At 52.4% G+C, this 16,854-nt stretch overlaps 1 protein-coding gene across 1 annotated transcript in view; it reads left to right on the forward strand.

Annotated features, from left to right (window-relative positions):
• pdhb (pyruvate dehydrogenase E1 subunit beta) overlaps nucleotides 1-16,854 on the forward strand; it is a 57,095-nt gene that overhangs the window by 13,419 nt on the left and 26,822 nt on the right. The gene's annotated exons all lie outside the window — the stretch shown is intronic.

Consider the following 16,854-nt stretch of genomic DNA (forward strand, 5'->3'; position numbering starts at 1 on the left):
CCTGTTCCTGTCTCCTGCTAGGTGGTTAACCTGTTCCTGTCCCCTGCTAGGTGGTTAACCTGTTCTGTCTCCTGCTAGGTGGTTAACCTGTTCTGTCTCCTGCTAGGTGGTTAACCTGTTCTGTCCCCTGCTAGGTGGTTAACCTGTTCCTGTCCCCCTGCTAGGTGGTTAACCTGTTCTGTCCCCTGCTAGGTGGTTAACCTGTTCTGTCTCCTGCTAGGTGGTTAACCTGTTCTGTCTCCTGCTAGGTGGTTAACCTGTTCTGTCTCCTGCTAGGTGGTTAACCTGTTCTGTCCCCTGCTAGGTGGTTAACCTGTTCCTGTCCCCCTGCTAGGTGGTTAACCTGTTCTGTCCCCTGCTAGGTGGTTAACCTGTTCTGTCTCCTGCTAGGTGGTTAACCTGTTCTGTCCCCTGCTAGGTGGTTAACCTGTTCTGTCTCCTGCTAGGTGGTTAACCTGTTCTGTCTCCTGCTAGGTGGTTAACCTGTTCTGTCCCCTGCTAGGTGGTTAACCTGTTCTGTCTCCTGCTAGGTGGTTAACCTGTTCTGTCCCCCTGCTAGGTGGTTAACCTGTTCTGTCTCCTGCTAGGTGGTTAACCTGTTCCTGTCTCCTGCTAGGTGGTTAACCTGTTCCTGTCTCCTGCTAGGTGGTTAACCTGTTCTGTCCCCTGCTAGGTGGTTAACCTGTTCTGTCTCCTGCTAGGTGGTTAACCTGTTCCTGTCTCCTGCTAGGTGGTTAACCTGTTCCTGTCTCCTGCTAGGTGGTTAACCTGTTCTGTCCCCTGCTAGGTGGTTAACCTGTTCTGTCTCCTGCTAGGTGGTTAACCTGTTCCTGTCTCCTGCTAGGTGGTTAACCTGTTCCTGTCTCCTGCTAGGTGGTTAACCTGTCCTGTCCCCTGCTAGGTGGTTAACCTGTTCTGTCCCCTGCTAGGTGGTTAACCTGTCCTGTCCCCTGCTAGGTGGTTAACCTGTTCTGTCTCCTGCTAGGTGGTTAACCTGTTCTGTCTCCTGCTAGGTGGTTAACCTGTTCTGTCCCCTGCTAGGTGGTTAACCTGTTCCTGTCCCCCTGCTAGGTGGTTAACCTGTTCTGTCCCCTGCTAGGTGGTTAACCTGTTCTGTCCCCTGCTAGGTGGTTAACCTGTTCTGTCCCCTGCTAGGTGGTTAACCTGTTCTGTCCCCTGCTAGGTGGTTAACCTGTTCCTGTCCCCTGCTAGGTGGTTAACCTGTTCCTGTCTCCTGCTAGGTGGTTAACCTGTTCCTGTCCCCTGCTAGGTGGTTAACCTGTTCCTGTCTCCTGCTAGGTGGTTAACCTGTTCTGTCCCCTGCTAGGTGGTTAACCTGTTCCTGTCTCCTGCTAGGTGGTTAACCTGTTCTGTCCCCCTGCTAGGTGGTTAACCTGTTCCTGTCTCCTGCTAGGTGGTTAAAACCTGTTCTGTCTCCTGCTAGGTGGTTAACCTGTTCTGTCTCCTGCTAGGTGGTTAACCTGTTCTGTCTCCTGCTAGGTGGTTAACCTGTTCCTGTTCCTGTCCCCTGCTAGGTGGTTAACCTGTTCCTGTTCCTGTCCCCTGCTAGGTGGTTAACCTGTTCTGTCTCCTGCTAGGTGGTTAACCTGTTCTGTCTCCTGCTAGGTGGTTAACCTGTTCCTGTTCCTGTCTCCTGCTAGGTGGTTAACCTGTTCTGTCTCCTGCTAGGTGGTTAACCTGCTCTGTCTCCTGCTAGGTGGTTAACCTGTTCTGTCCCCTGCTAGGTGGTTAACCTGTTCTGTCTCCTGCTAGGTGGTTAACCTGTTCTGTCTCCTACTAGGTGGTTAACCTGTTCCTGTTCCTGTCCCCTGCTAGGTGGTTAACCTGTTCCTGTTCCTGTCTCCTGCTAGGTGGTTAACCTGTTCTGTCTCCTGCTAGGTGGTTAACCTGCTCTGTCTCCTGCTAGGTGGTTAACCTGTTCTGTCCCCTGCTAGGTGGTTAACCTGTTCTGTCTCCTGCTAGGTGGTTAACCTGCTCTGTCTCCTGCTAGGTGGTTAACCTGTTCTGTCCCCTGCTAGGTGGTTAACCTGTTCTGTCTCCTACTAGGTGGTTAACCTGTTCTGTCTCCTGCTAGGTGGTTAACCTGTTCTGTCCCCTGCTAGGTGGTTAACCTGTTCTGTCTCCTGCTAGGTGGTTAACCTGTTCTGTCCCCTGCTAGGTGGTTAACCTGTTCTGTCTCCTGCTAGGTGGTTAACCTGTTCCTGTTCCTGTCTCCTGCTAGGTGGTTAACCTGTTCTGTCTCCTGCTAGGTGGTTAACCTGTTCTGTCTCCTGCTAGGTGGTTAACCTGTTCTGTCCCCTGCTAGGTGGTTAACCTGTTCTGTCTCCTGCTAGGTGGTTAACCTGTTCTGTCTCCTGCTAGGTGGTTAACCTGTTCTGTCTCCTGCTAGGTGGTTAACCTGTTCTGTCCCCTGCTAGGTGGTTAACCTGTTCTGTCTCCTGCTAGGTGGTTAACCTGTTCTGTCCCCTGCTAGGTGGTTAACCTGCTCTGTCTCCTGCTAGGTGGTTAACCTGTTCTGTCCCCTGCTAGGTGGTTAACCTGTTCTGTCTCCTGCTAGGTGGTTAACCTGTTCTGTCTCCTGCTAGGTGGTTAACCTGTTCTGTCTCCTGCTAGGTGGTTAACCTGTTCTGTCCCCTGCTAGGTGGTTAACCTGTTCTGTCCCCTGCTAGGTGGTTAACCTGTTCTGTCCCCTGCTAGGTGGTTAACCTGTTCCTGTCCCCCTGCTAGGTGGTTAACCTGTTCTGTCTCCTGCTAGGTGGTTAACCTGTTCTGTCCCCTGCTAGGTGGTTAACCTGTTCTGTCCCCTGCTAGGTGGTTAACCTGTTCCTGTCCCCCGCTAGGTGGTTAACCTGTTCTGTCCCCTGCTAGGTGGTTAACCTGTTCTGTCCCCTGCTAGGTGGTTAACCTGTTCTGTCTCCTGCTAGGTGGTTAACCTGTTCTGTCCCCTGCTAGGTGGTTAACCTGTTCTGTCCCCTGCTAGGTGGTTAACCTGTTCTGTCCCCTGCTAGGTGGTTAACCTGTTCTGTCCCCTGCTAGGTGGTTAACCTGTTCTGTCCCCTGCTAGGTGGTTAACCTGTTCTGTCCCCTGCTAGGTGGTTAACCTGTTCCTGTCTCCTGCTAGGTGGTTAACCTGTTCTGTCTCCTGCTAGGTGGTTAACCTGTTCTGTCTCCTGCTAGGTGGTTAACCTGTTCTGTCTCCTGCTAGGTGGTTAACCTGTTCTGTCTCCTGCTAGGTGGTTAACCTGTTCTGTCCCCTGCTAGGTGGTTAACCTGTTCTGTCCCCTGCTAGGTGGTTAACCTGTTCTGTCTCCTGCTAGGTGGTTAACCTGTTCTGTCTCCTGCTAGGTGGTTAACCTGTTCTGTCTCCTGCTAGGTGGTTAACCTGTTCTGTCTCCTGCTAGGTGGTTAACCTGTTCTGTCCCCCGCTAGGTGGTTAACCTGTTCCTGTCCCCCGCTAGGTGGTTAACCTGTTCTGTCCCCTGCTAGGTGGTTAACCTGTTCTGTCCCCTGCTAGGTGGTTAACCTGTTCTGTCCCCTGCTAGGTGGTTAACCTGTTCTGTCTCCTACTAGGTGGTTAACCTGTTCCTGTCCCCTGCTAGGTGGTTAACCTGTTCTGTCCCCTGCTAGGTGGTTAACCTGTTCTGTCCCCCTGCTAGGTGGTTAACCTGTTCCTGTCCCCTGCTAGGTGGTTAACCTGTTCCTGTCCCCTGCTAGGTGGTTAACCTGTTCTGTCTCCTGCTAGGTGGTTAACCTGTTCTGTCTCCTGCTAGGTGGTTAACCTGTTCTGTCCCCTGCTAGGTGGTTAACCTGTTCTGTCTCCTGCTAGGTGGTTAACCTGTTCCTGTCTCCTGCTAGGTGGTTAACCTGTTCTGTCCCCTGCTAGGTGGTTAACCTGTTCTGTCCCCCGCTAGGTGGTTAACCTGTTCTGTCTCCTGCTAGGTGGTTAACCTGTTCCTGTCTCCTGCTAGGTGGTTAACCTGTTCTGTCCCCTGCTAGGTGGTTAACCTGTTCTGTCCCCTGCTAGGTGGTTAACCTGTTCTGTCCCCTGCTAGGTGGTTAACCTGTTCTGTCCCCTGCTAGGTGGTTAACCTGTTCTGTCCCCTGCTAGGTGGTTAACCTGTTCTGTCCCCTGCTAGGTGGTTAACCTGTTCTGTCTCCTGCTAGGTGGTTAACCTGTTCTGTCCCCTGCTAGGTGGTTAACCTGTTCCTGTCTCCTGCTAGGTGGTTAACCTGTTCTGTCCCCTGCTAGGTGGTTAACCTGTTCCTGTCTCCTGCTAGGTGGTTAACCTGTTCTGTCCCCTGCTAGGTGGTTAACCTGTTCTGTCTCCTGCTAGGTGGTTAACCTGTTCTGTCCCCTGCTAGGTGGTTAACCTGTTCTGGCTCCTGCTAGGTGGTTAACCTGTTCCTGTCTCCTGCTAGGTGGTTAACCTGTTCTGTCCCCTGCTAGGTGGTTAACCTGTTCTGTCCCCTGCTAGGTGGTTAACCTGTTCTGTCTCCTGCTAGGTGGTTAACCTGTTCTGTCTCCTGCTAGGTGGTTAACCTGTTCTGTCCCCTGCTAGGTGGTTAACCTGTTCTGTCCCCTGCTAGGTGGTTAACCTGTTCCTGTCTCCTGCTAGGTGGTTAACCTGTTCTGTCCCCTGCTAGGTGGTTAACCTGTTCTGTCCCCTGCTAGGTGGTTAACCTGTTCCTGTCTCCTGCTAGGTGGTTAACCTGTTCTGTCCCCTGCTAGGTGGTTAACCTGTTCTGTCCCCTGCTAGGTGGTTAACCTGTTCTGTCCCCTGCTAGGTGGTTAACCTGTTCTGTCCCCTGCTAGGTGGTTAACCTGTTCCTGTCTCCTGCTAGGTGGTTAACCTGTTCTGTCCCCTGCTAGGTGGTTAACCTGTTCTGTCCCCTGCTAGGTGGTTAACCTGTTCTGTCCCCTGCTAGGTGGTTAACCTGTTCTGTCCCCTGCTAGGTGGTTAACCTGTTCTGTCCCCTGCTAGGTGGTTAACCTGTTCTGTCCCCTGCTAGGTGGTTAACCTGTTCCTGTCTCCTGCTAGGTGGTTAACCTGTTCTGTCCCCTGCTAGGTGGTTAACCTGTTCTGTCTCCTGCTAGGTGGTTAACCTGTTCTGTCCCCTGCTAGGTGGTTAACCTGTTCTGTCTCCTGCTAGGTGGTTAACCTGTTCCTGTCCCCTGCTAGGTGGTTAACCTGTTCTGTCCCCTGCTAGGTGGTTAACCTGTTCCTGTCTCCTGCTAGGTGGTTAACCTGTTCTGTCTCCTGCTAGGTGGTTAACCTGTTCCTGTCTCCTGCTAGGTGGTTAACCTGTTCTGTCTCCTGCTAGGTGGTTAACCTGTTCTGTCCCCTGCTAGGTGGTTAACCTGTTCTGTCTCCTGCTAGGTGGTTAACCTGTTCTGTCCCCGTCTAGGTGGTTAACCTGTTCTGTCTCCTACTAGGTGGTTAACCTGTTCTGTCTCCTGCTAGGTGGTTAACCTGTTCTGTCTCCTACTAGGTGGTTAACCTGTTCTGTCTCCTACTAGGTGGTTAACCTGTTCTGTCTCCTGCTAGGTGGTTAACCTGTTCTGTCTCCTACTAGGTGGTTAACCTGTTCTGTCTCCTACTAGGTGGTTAACCTGTTCTGTCTCCTACTAGGTGGTTAACCTGTTCTGTCTCCTGCTAGGTGGTTAACCTGTTCTGTCTCCTGCTAGGTGGTTAACCTGTTCTGTCCCCTGCTAGGTGGTTAACCTGTTCTGTCTCCTGCTAGGTGGTTAACCTGTTCTGTCTCCTACTAGGTGGTTAACCTGTTCCTGTCTCCTGCTAGGTGGTTAACCTGTTCCTGTCCCCTGCTAGGTGGTTAACCTGTTCTGTCTCCTGCTAGGTGGTTAACCTGTTCTGTCTCCTGCTAGGTGGTTAACCTGTTCTGTCTCCTGCTAGGTGGTTAACCTGTTCTGTCTCCTACTAGGTGGTTAACCTGTTCTGTCTCCTGCTAGGTGGTTAACCTGTTCTGTCCCCTGCTAGGTGGTTAACCTGTTCTGTCCCCTGCTAGGTGGTTAACCTGTTCTGTCCCCTGCTAGGTGGTTAACCTGTTCTGTCCCCTGCTAGGTGGTTAACCTGTTCCTGTCCCCTGCTAGGTGGTTAACCTGTTCTGTCTCCTGCTAGGTGGTTAACCTGTTCTGTCTCCTGCTAGGTGGTTAACCTGTTCTGTCTCCTGCTAGGTGGTTAACCTGTTCCTGTCCCCTGCTAGGTGGTTAACCTGTTCTGTCTCCTGCTAGGTGGTTAACCTGTTCTGTCTCCTGCTAGGTGGTTAACCTGTTCTGTCTCCTGCTAGGTGGTTAACCTGTTCTGTCTCCTGCTAGGTGGTTAACCTGTTCTGTCTCCTACTAGGTGGTTAACCTGTTCCTGTCTCCTGCTAGGTGGTTAACCTGTTCCTGTCCCCTGCTAGGTGGTTAACCTGTTCCTGTCCCCTGCTAGGTGGTTAACCTGTTCTGTCTCCTGCTAGGTGGTTAACCTGTTCTGTCTCCTGCTAGGTGGTTAACCTGTTCTGTCTCCTGCTAGGTGGTTAACCTGTTCTGTCCCCTGCTAGGTGGTTAACCTGTTCTGTCTCCTGCTAGGTGGTTAACCTGTTCTGTCCCCTGCTAGGTGGTTAACCTGTTCTGTCTCCTGCTAGGTGGTTAACCTGTTCTGTCCCCTGCTAGGTGGTTAACCTGTTCTGTCTCCTACTAGGTGGTTAACCTGTTCTGTCTCCTGCTAGGTGGTTAACCTGTTCTGTTCCCCTGTTCTGTCCCCTGCTAGGTGGTTAACCTGTTCTGTCTCCTGCTAGGTGGTTAACCTGTTCTGTCTCCTGCTAGGTGGTTAACCTGTTCTGTCCCCTGCTAGGTGGTTAACCTGTTCTGTCCCCTGCTAGGTGGTTAACCTGTTCTGTCCCCTGCTAGGTGGTTAACCTGTTCTGTCTCCTGCTAGGTGGTTAACCTGGTCTGTCTCCTGCTAGGTGGTTAACCTGTTCTGTCCCCTGCTAGGTGGTTAACCTGTTCTGTCCCCTGCTAGGTGGTTAACCTGTTCTGTCCCCTGCTAGGTGGTTAACCTGTTCTGTCTCCTGCTAGGTGGTTAACCTGTTCCTGTCCCCTGCTAGGTGGTTAACCTGTTCTGTCCCCTGCTAGGTGGTTAACCTGTTCTGTCTCCTGCTAGGTGGTTAACCTGTTCCTGTCCCCTGCTAGGTGGTTAACCTGTTCTGTCTCCTGCTAGGTGGTTAACCTGTTCTGTCCCCTGCTAGGTGGTTAACCTGTTCTGTCTCCTGCTAGGTGGTTAACCTGTTCCTGTCCCCTGCTAGGTGGTTAACCTGTTCCTGTCCCCTGCTAGGTGGTTAACCTGCTCTGTCCCCTGCTAGGTGGTTAACCTGCTCTGTCCCCTGCTAGGTGGTTAACCTGTTCTGTCTCCTGCTAGGTGGTTAACCTGCTCTGTCTCCTGCTAGGTGGTTAACCTGTTCTGTCTCCTGCTAGGTGGTTAACCTGTTCTGTCTCCTGCTAGGTGGTTAACCTGCTCTGTCCCCTGCTAGGTGGTTAACCTGCTCTGTCCCCTGCTAGGTGGTTAACCTGCTCTGTCCCCTGCTAGGTGGTTAACCTGTTCTGTCCCCTGCTAGGTGGTTAACCTGTTCTGTCCCCTGCTAGGTGGTTAACCTGTTCCTGTCTCCTGCTAGGTGGTTAACCTGCTCTGTCCCCTGCTAGGTGGTTAACCTGTTCTGTCCCCTGCTAGGTGGTTAACCTGTTCTGTCCCCCGCTAGGTGGTTAACCTGTTCCTGTCTCCTGCTAGGTGGTTAACCTGTTCTGTCTCCTGCTAGGTGGTTAACCTGTTCTGTCTCCTGCTAGGTGGTTAACCTGTTCTGTCTCCTGCTAGGTGGTTAACCTGTTCTGTCTCCTGCTAGGTGGTTAACCTGTTCTGTCCCCTGCTAGGTGGTTAACCTGTTCTGTCCCTTGCTAGGTGGTTAACCTGTTCTGTCCCCTGCTAGGTGGTTAACCTGTTCTGTCCCCTGCTAGGTGGTTAAAACCTGTTCTGTCTCCTGCTAGGTGGTTAACCTGTTCTGTCCCCTGCTAGGTGGTTAACCTGCTCTGTCCCCTGCTAGGTGGTTAACCTGTTCTTGTCCCCTGCTAGGTGGTTAACCTGTTCCTGTCCCCTGCTAGGTGGTTAACCTGTTCTGTCCCCTGCTAGGTGGTTAACCTGTTCTGTCTCCTGCTAGGTGGTTAACCTGTTCTGTCTCCTGCTAGGTGGTTAACCTGTTCTGTCTCCTGCTAGGTGGTTAACCTGTTCTGTCCCCTGCTAGGTGGTTAACCTGTTCTGTCTCCTGCTAGGTGGTTAACCTGTTCTGTCTCCTGCTAGGTGGTTAACCTGTTCTGTCTCCTGCTAGGTGGTTAACCTGTTCTGTCTCCTGCTAGGTGGTTAACCTGTTCTGTCCCCTGCTAGGTGGTTAACCTGTTCTTGTCCCCTGCTAGGTGGTTAACCTGTTCCTGTCCCCTGCTAGGTGGTTAACCTGTTCTGTCCCCTGCTAGGTGGTTAACCTGTTCTGTCTCCTGCTAGGTGGTTAACCTGTTCTGTCTCCTGCTAGGTGGTTAACCTGTTCTGTCTCCTGCTAGGTGGTTAACCTGTTCTGTCCCCTGCTAGGTGGTTAACCTGTTCTGTCTCCTGCTAGGTGGTTAACCTGTTCTGTCTCCTGCTAGGTGGTTAACCTGTTCCTGTCCCCCTGCTAGGTGGTTAACCTGTTCTGTCTCCTACTAGGTGGTTAACCTGTTCTGTCCCCTGCTAGGTGGTTAACCTGTTCTGTCCCCTGCTAGGTGGTTAACCTGTTCTGTCCCCTGCTAGGTGGTTAACCTGTTCTGTCCCCTGCTAGGTGGTTAACCTGGTCTGTCCCCTGCTAGGTGGTTAACCTGTTCTGTCTCCTGCTAGGTGGTTAACCTGTTCTGTCTCCTGCTAGGTGGTTAACCTGTTCCTGTCCCCCTGCTAGGTGGTTAACCTGGTCTGTCCCCTGCTAGGTGGTTAACCTGTTCTGTCCCCTGCTAGGTGGTTAACCTGTTCTGTCCCCTGCTAGGTGGTTAACCTGTTCTGTTCCCCTGTTCTGTCCCCTGCTAGGTGGTTAACCTGTTCTGTCCCCTGCTAGGTGGTTAACCTGTTCTGTTCCCCTGCTAGGTGGTTAACCTGTTCTGTTCCCCTGTTCTGTCCCCTGCTAGGTGGTTAACCTGGTCTGTCCCCTGCTAGGTGGTTAACCTGTTCTGTCCCCTGCTAGGTGGTTAACCTGTTCTGTTCCCCTGTTCTGTCCCCTGCTAGGTGGTTAACCTGTTCTGTCCCCTGCTAGGTGGTTAACCTGTTCCTGTTCCTGTCCCCTGCTAGGTGGTTAACCTGTTCTGTCTCCTGCTAGGTGGTTAACCTGTTCTATCCCCCGCTAGGTGGTTAACCTGTTCTGTCCCCTGCTAGGTGGTTAACCTGTTCTGTCTCCTGCTAGGTGGTTAACCTGTTCTGTCCCCTGCTAGGTGGTTAACCTGTTCTGTCCCCTGCTAGGTGGTTAACCTGTTCTGTCCCCTGCTAGGTGGTTAACCTGTTCTGTCTCCTGCTAGGTGGTTAACCTGTTCTGTCCCCTGCTAGGTGGTTAACCTGTTCTGTCCCCTGGTAGGTGGTTAACCTGTTCTGTCTCCTGCTAGGTGGTTAACCTGTTCTGTCCCCCTGCTAGGTGGTTAACCTGTTCTGTCTCCTGCTAGGTGGTTAACCTGTTCTGTCTCCTGCTAGGTGGTTAACCTGTTCTGTCCCCTGCTAGGTGGTTAACCTGTTCTGTCCCCTGCTAGGTGGTTAACCTGTTCTGTCCCCTGCTAGGTGGTTAACCTGTTCTGTCTCCTGCTAGGTGGTTAACCTGTTCTGTCCCCTGCTAGGTGGTTAACCTGTTCTGTCTCCTGCTAGGTGGTTAACCTGTTCTGTCCCCTGCTAGGTGGTTAACCTGTTCTGTCTCCTGCTAGGTGGTTAACCTGTTCTGTCCCCTGCTAGGTGGTTAACCTGTTCTGTCCCCCTGCTAGGTGGTTAACCTGTTCTGTCCCCTGCTAGGTGGTTAACCTGTTCTGTCCCCTGCTAGGTGGTTAACCTGTTCTGTCCCCTGCTAGGTGGTTAACCTGTTCCTGTCTCCTGCTAGGTGGTTAACCTGTTCTGTCCCCTGCTAGGTGGTTAACCTGTTCTGTCCCCTGCTAGGTGGTTAACCTGTTCTGTCCCCGTCTAGGTGGTTAACCTGTTCTGTCTCCTACTAGGTGGTTAACCTGTTCTGTCCCCTGCTAGGTGGTTAACCTGTTCTGTCCCCTGCTAGGTGGTTAACCTGTTCTGTCCCCTGCTAGGTGGTTAACCTGTTCTGTCTCCTGCTAGGTGGTTAACCTGTTCTGTCTCCTGCTAGGTGGTTAACCTGTTCTGTCCCCTGCTAGGTGGTTAACCTGTTCTGTCTCCTGCTAGGTGGTTAACCTGTTCTGTCCCCTGCTAGGTGGTTAACCTGTTCCTGTCTCCTGCTAGGTGGTTAACCTGTTCTGTCCCCTGCTAGGTGGTTAACCTGTTCTGTCCCCTGCTAGGTGGTTAACCTGTTCTGTCCCCCGCTAGGTGGTTAACCTGTTCTGTCCCCCGCTAGGTGGTTAACCTGTTCTGTCCCCTGCTAGGTGGTTAACCTGTTCTGTCCCCTGCTAGGTGGTTAACCTGTTCTGTCCCCTGCTAGGTGGTTAACCTGTTCCTGTCTCCTGCTAGGTGGTTAACCTGTTCTGTCCCCTGCTAGGTGGTTAACCTGTTCTGTCCCCTGCTAGGTGGTTAACCTGTTCTGTCCCCGTCTAGGTGGTTAACCTGTTCTGTCTCCTACTAGGTGGTTAACCTGTTCTGTCCCCTGCTAGGTGGTTAACCTGTTCTGTCCCCTGCTAGGTGGTTAACCTGTTCTGTCCCCTGCTAGGTGGTTAACCTGTTCTGTCTCCTGCTAGGTGGTTAACCTGTTCTGTCTCCTGCTAGGTGGTTAACCTGTTCTGTCCCCTGCTAGGTGGTTAACCTGTTCTGTCTCCTGCTAGGTGGTTAACCTGTTCTGTCCCCTGCTAGGTGGTTAACCTGTTCCTGTCTCCTGCTAGGTGGTTAACCTGTTCTGTCCCCTGCTAGGTGGTTAACCTGTTCTGTCCCCTGCTAGGTGGTTAACCTGTTCTGTCCCCCGCTAGGTGGTTAACCTGTTCTGTCCCCCGCTAGGTGGTTAACCTGTTCTGTCCCCTGCTAGGTGGTTAACCTGTTCTGTCCCCCGCTAGGTGGTTAACCTGTTCTGTCCCCTGCTAGGTGGTTAACCTGTTCTGTCCCCTGCTAGGTGGTTAACCTGTTCTGTCCCCTGCTAGGTGGTTAACCTGTCCTGTCTCCTGCTAGGTGGTTAACCTGTTCCTGTCTCCTGCTAGGTGGTTAACCTGTTCTGTCTCCTGCTAGGTGGTTAACCTGTTCCTGTCCCCTGCTAGGTGGTTAACCTGTTCTGTCTCCTGCTAGGTGGTTAACCTGTTCCTGTCCCCTGCTAGGTGGTTAACCTGTTCTGTCTCCTGCTAGGTGGTTAACCTGTTCCTGTCCCCTGCTAGGTGGTTAACCTGTTCCTGTCCCCTGCTAGGTGGTTAACCTGTTCTGTCCCCTGCTAGGTGGTTAACCTGTTCCTGTCTCCTGCTAGGTGGTTAACCTGTTCTGTCTCCTGCTAGGTGGTTAACCTGTTCTGTCTCCTGCTAGGTGGTTAACCTGTTCTGTCCCCTGCTAGGTGGTTAACCTGTTCTGTCCCCTGCTAGGTGGTTAACCTGTTCTGTCCCCTGCTAGGTGGTTAACCTGTTCTGTCCCCTGCTAGGTGGTTAACCTGTTCTGTCTCCTGCTAGGTGGTTAACCTGTTCTGTCCCCTGCTAGGTGGTTAACCTGTTCTGTCCCCTGCTAGGTGGTTAACCTGTTCTGTCTCCTGCTAGGTGGTTAACCTGTTCTGTCTCCTGCTAGGTGGTTAACCTGTTCTGTCCCCTGCTAGGTGGTTAACCTGTTCTGTCTCCTGCTAGGTGGTTAACCTGTTCTGTCTCCTGCTAGGTGGTTAACCTGTTCTGTCCCCTGCTAGGTGGTTAACCTGCTCTGTCTCCTGCTAGGTGGTTAACCTGTTCTGTCTCCTGCTAGGTGGTTAACCTGTTCTGTCTCCTGCTAGGTGGTTAACCTGTTCTGTCTCCTGCTAGGTGGTTAACCTGTTCTGTCTCCTGCTAGGTGGTTAACCTGTTCTGTCCCCTGCTAGGTGGTTAACCTGTTCTGTCCCCTGCTAGGTGGTTAACCTGTTCTGTCCCCTGCTAGGTGGTTAACCTGTTCTGTCCCCTGCTAGGTGGTTAACCTGTTCTGTCCCCTGCTAGGTGGTTAACCTGTTCTGTCCCCCGCTAGGTGGTTAACCTGTTCTGTCCCCCGCTAGGTGGTTAACCTGCTCTGTCTCCTGCTAGGTGGTTAACCTGTTCTGTCTCCTGCTAGGTGGTTAACCTGTTCCTGTCTCCTGCTAGGTGGTTAACCTGTTCTGTCTCCTGCTAGGTGGTTAACCTGTTCCTGTCTCCTGCTAGGTGGTTAACCTGTTCTGTCCCCTGCTAGGTGGTTAACCTGTTCTGTCTCCTGCTAGGTGGTTAACCTGTTCCTGTCTCCTGCTAGGTGGTTAACCTGTTCTGTCCCCTGCTAGGTGGTTAACCTGTTCTGTCCCCTGCTAGGTGGTTAACCTGTTCTGTCTCCTGCTAGGTGGTTAACCTGTTCCTGTCTCCTGCTAGGTGGTTAACCTGTTCTGTCTCCTGCTAGGTGGTTAACCTGTTCCTGTCTCCTGCTAGGTGGTTAACCTGTTCCTGTCCCCTGCTAGGTGGTTAACCTGTTCTGTCCCCTGCTAGGTGGTTAACCTGTTCTGTCTCCTGCTAGGTGGTTAACCTGTTCTGTCCCCTGCTAGGTGGTTAACCTGTTCTGTCTCCTGCTAGGTGGTTAACCTGCTCTGTCCCCTGCTAGGTGGTTAACCTGTTCTGTCTCCTGCTAGGTGGTTAACCTGTTCTGTCTCCTGCTAGGTGGTTAACCTGTTCTGTCCCCTGCTAGGTGGTTAACCTGTTCCTGTCTCCTGCTAGGTGGTTAACCTGTTCCTGTCTCCTGCTAGGTGGTTAACCTGTTCTGTCCCCTGCTAGGTGGTTAACCTGTTCTGTCCCCTGCTAGGTGGTTAACCTGTTCTGTCTCCTGCTAGGTGGTTAACCTGTTCTGTCCCCTGCTAGGTGGTTAACCTGTTCCTGTCCCCTGCTAGGTGGTTAACCTGTTCTGTCCCCTGCTAGGTGGTTAACCTGTTCTGTCCCCTGCTAGGTGGTTAACCTGTTCTGTCCCCTGCTAGGTGGTTAACCTGTTCTGTCCCCTGCTAGGTGGTTAACCTGTTCTGTCCCCTGCTAGGTGGTTAACCTGTTCCTGTCCCCTGCTAGGTGGTTAACCTGTTCTGTCCCCTGCTAGGTGGTTAACCTGTTCCTGTCCCCTGCTAGGTGGTTAACCTGTTCTGTCCCCTGCTAGGTGGTTAACCTGTTCTGTCCCCTGCTAGGTGGTTAACCTGTTCTGTCCCCTGCTAGGTGGTTAACCTGTTCCTGTCTCCTGCTAGGTGGTTAACCTGTTCTGTCTCCTGCTAGGTGGTTAACCTGTTCTGTCTCCTGCTAGGTGGTTAACCTGTTCTGTCCCCTGCTAGGTGGTTAACCTGTTCTGTCCCCTGCTAGGTGGTTAACCTGTTCCTGTCTCCTGCTAGGTGGTTAACCTGTTCCTGTCTCCTGCTAGGTGGTTAACCTGTTCTGTCCCCTGCTAGGTGGTTAACCTGTTCTGTCCCCTGCTAGGTGGTTAACCTGTTCCTGTCCCCTGCTAGGTGGTTAACCTGTTCTGTCCCCTGCTAGGTGGTTAACCTGTTCTGTCTCCTGCTAGGTGGTTAACCTGTTCTGTCCCCTGCTAGGTGGTTAACCTGTTCTGTCCCCCTGCTAGGTGGTTAACCTGTTCTGTCCCCCTGCTAGGTGGTTAACCTGTTCTGTCCCCTGCTAGGTGGTTAACCTGTTCTGTCCCCTGCTAGGTGGTTAACCTGTTCTGTCTCCTGCTAGGTGGTTAACCTGTTCTGTCTCCTGCTAGGTGGTTAACCTGTTCTGTCCCCTGCTAGGTGGTTAACCTGTTCTGTCCCCTGCTAGGTGGTTAACCTGTTCTGTCCCCTGCTAGGTGGTTAACCTGTTCTGTCTCCTGCTAGGTGGTTAACCTGTTCTGTCCCCTGCTAGGTGGTTAACCTGTTCTGTCTCCTGCTAGGTGGTTAACCTGTTCTGTCCCCTGCTAGGTGGTTAACCTGTTCTGTCCCCTGCTAGGTGGTTAACCTGTTCTGTCCCCTGCTAGGTGGTTAACCTGTTCTGTCCCCTGCTAGGTGGTTAACCTGTTCTGTCCCCTGCTAGGTGGTTAACCTGTTCCTGTCCCCTGCTAGGTGGTTAACCTGTTCCTGTCCCCTGCTAGGTGGTTAACCTGTTCCTGTCCCCTGCTAGGTGGTTAACCTGTTCTGTCCCCTGCTAGGTGGTTAACCTGTTCTGTCCCCTGCTAGGTGGTTAACCTGTTCTGTCCCCTGCTAGGTGGTTAACCTGTTCCTGTCTCCTGCTAGGTGGTTAACCTGTTCTGTCTCCTGCTAGGTGGTTAACCTGTTCTGTCCCCTGCTAGGTGGTTAACCTGTTCCTGTCCCCTGCTAGGTGGTTGAAACCTGTTCCTGTCCCCTGCTAGGTGGTTAACCTGTTCTGTCTCCTGCTAGGTGGTTAACCTGTTCTGTCTCCTGCTAGGTGGTTAACCTGTTCTGTCCCCTGCTAGGTGGTTAACCTGTTCTGTCCCCTGCTAGGTGGTTAACCTGTTCCTGTCTCCTGCTAGGTGGTTAACCTGTTCCTGTCTCCTGCTAGGTGGTTAACCTGTTCTGTCCCCTGCTAGGTGGTTAACCTGTTCTGTCCCCTGCTAGGTGGTTAACCTGTTCCTGTCCCCTGCTAGGTGGTTAACCTGTTCTGTCCCCTGCTAGGTGGTTAACCTGTTCTGTCTCCTGCTAGGTGGTTAACCTGTTCTGTCCCCTGCTAGGTGGTTAACCTGTTCTGTCCCCCTGCTAGGTGGTTAACCTGTTCTGTCCCCCTGCTAGGTGGTTAACCTGTTCTGTCTCCTGCTAGGTGGTTAACCTGTTCTGTCCCCCTGCTAGGTGGTTAACCTGTTCTGTCCCCCTGCTAGGTGGTTAACCTGTTCTGTCCCCCTGCTAGGTGGTTAACCTGTTCTGTCCCCTGCTAGGTGGTTAACCTGTTCTGTCCCCTGCTAGGTGGTTAACCTGTTCTGTCTCCTACTAGGTGGTTAACCTGTTCTGTCTCCTGCTAGGTGGTTAACCTGTTCTGTCCCCTGCTAGGTGGTTAACCTGTTCTGTCTCCTGCTAGGTGGTTAACCTGTTCTGTCTCCTGCTAGGTGGTTAACCTGTTCTGTCCCCTGCTAGGTGGTTAACCTGTTCTGTCCCCTGCTAGGTGGTTAACCTGTTCCTGTTCCTGTCCCCTGCTAGGTGGTTAACCTGTTCTGTCTCCTGCTAGGTGGTTAACCTGTTCTATCCCCCGCTAGGTGGTTAACCTGTTCTGTCCCCCTGCTAGGTGGTTAACCTGTTCTGTCTCCTGCTAGGTGGTTAACCTGTTCTGTCCCCTGCTAGGTGGTTAACCTGTTCTGTCCCCTGCTAGGTGGTTAACCTGTTCTGTCCCCTGCTAGGTGGTTAACCTGTTCTGTCTCCTGCTAGGTGGTTAACCTGTTCTGTCCCCTGCTAGGTGGTTAACCTGTTCTGTCTCCTGCTAGGTGGTTAACCTGTTCCTGTCTCCTGCTAGGTGGTTAACCTGTTCTGTCTCCTGCTAGGTGGTTAACCTGTTCTGTCCCCTGCTAGGTGGTTAACCTGTTCTGTCCCCTGCTAGGTGGTTAACCTGTTCTGTCCCCTGCTAGGTGGTTAACCTGTTCTGTCTCCTGCTAGGTGGTTAACCTGTTCTGTCTCCTGCTAGGTGGTTAACCTGTTCTGTCTCCTGCTAGGTGGTTAACCTGTTCTGTCTCCTGCTAGGTGGTTAACCTGTTCTGTCCCCTGCTAGGTGGTTAACCTGTTCTGTCTCCTGCTAGGTGGTTAACCTGTTCTGTCTCCTGCTAGGTGGTTAACCTGTTCTGTCCCCTGCTAGGTGGTTAACCTGTTCTGTCTCCTGCTAGGTGGTTAACCTGTTCTGTCTCCTGCTAGGTGGTTAACCTGTTCTGTCTCCTGCTAGGTGGTTAACCTGTTCTGTCCCCTGCTAGGTGGTTAACCTGTCCTGTCTCCTGCTAGGTGGTTAACCTGTTCTGTCCCCTGCTAGGTGGTTAACCTGTTCTGTCCCCTGCTAGGTGGTTAACCTGTTCTGTCCCCTGCTAGGTGGTTAACCTGTTCCTGTCCCCTGCTAGGTGGTTAACCTGTTCTGTCCCCCTGCTAGGTGGTTAACCTGTTCTGTCCCCTGCTAGGTGGTTAACCTGTTCTGTCCCCTGCTAGGTGGTTAACCTGTTCTGTCCCCTGCTAGGTGGTTAACCTGTTCTGTCCCCTGCTAGGTGGTTAACCTGTTCTGTCCCCCTGCTAGGTGGTTAACCTGTTCTGTCTCCTGCTAGGTGGTTAACCTGTTCTGTCCCCTGCTAGGTGGTTAACCTGTTCTGTCCCCCTGCTAGGTGGTTAACCTGTTCTGTCTCCTGCTAGGTGGTTAACCTGTTCTGTCTCCTGCTAGGTGGTTAACCTGTTCTGTCTCCTGCTAGGTGGTTAACCTGTTCTGTCCCCTGCTAGGTGGTTAACCTGTTCTGTCCCCTGCTAGGT

This window comes from Salvelinus alpinus, chromosome 12, assembly GCF_045679555.1.
Source record: "Salvelinus alpinus chromosome 12, SLU_Salpinus.1, whole genome shotgun sequence".
NCBI lineage: Eukaryota > Metazoa > Chordata > Actinopteri > Salmoniformes > Salmonidae > Salvelinus > Salvelinus alpinus.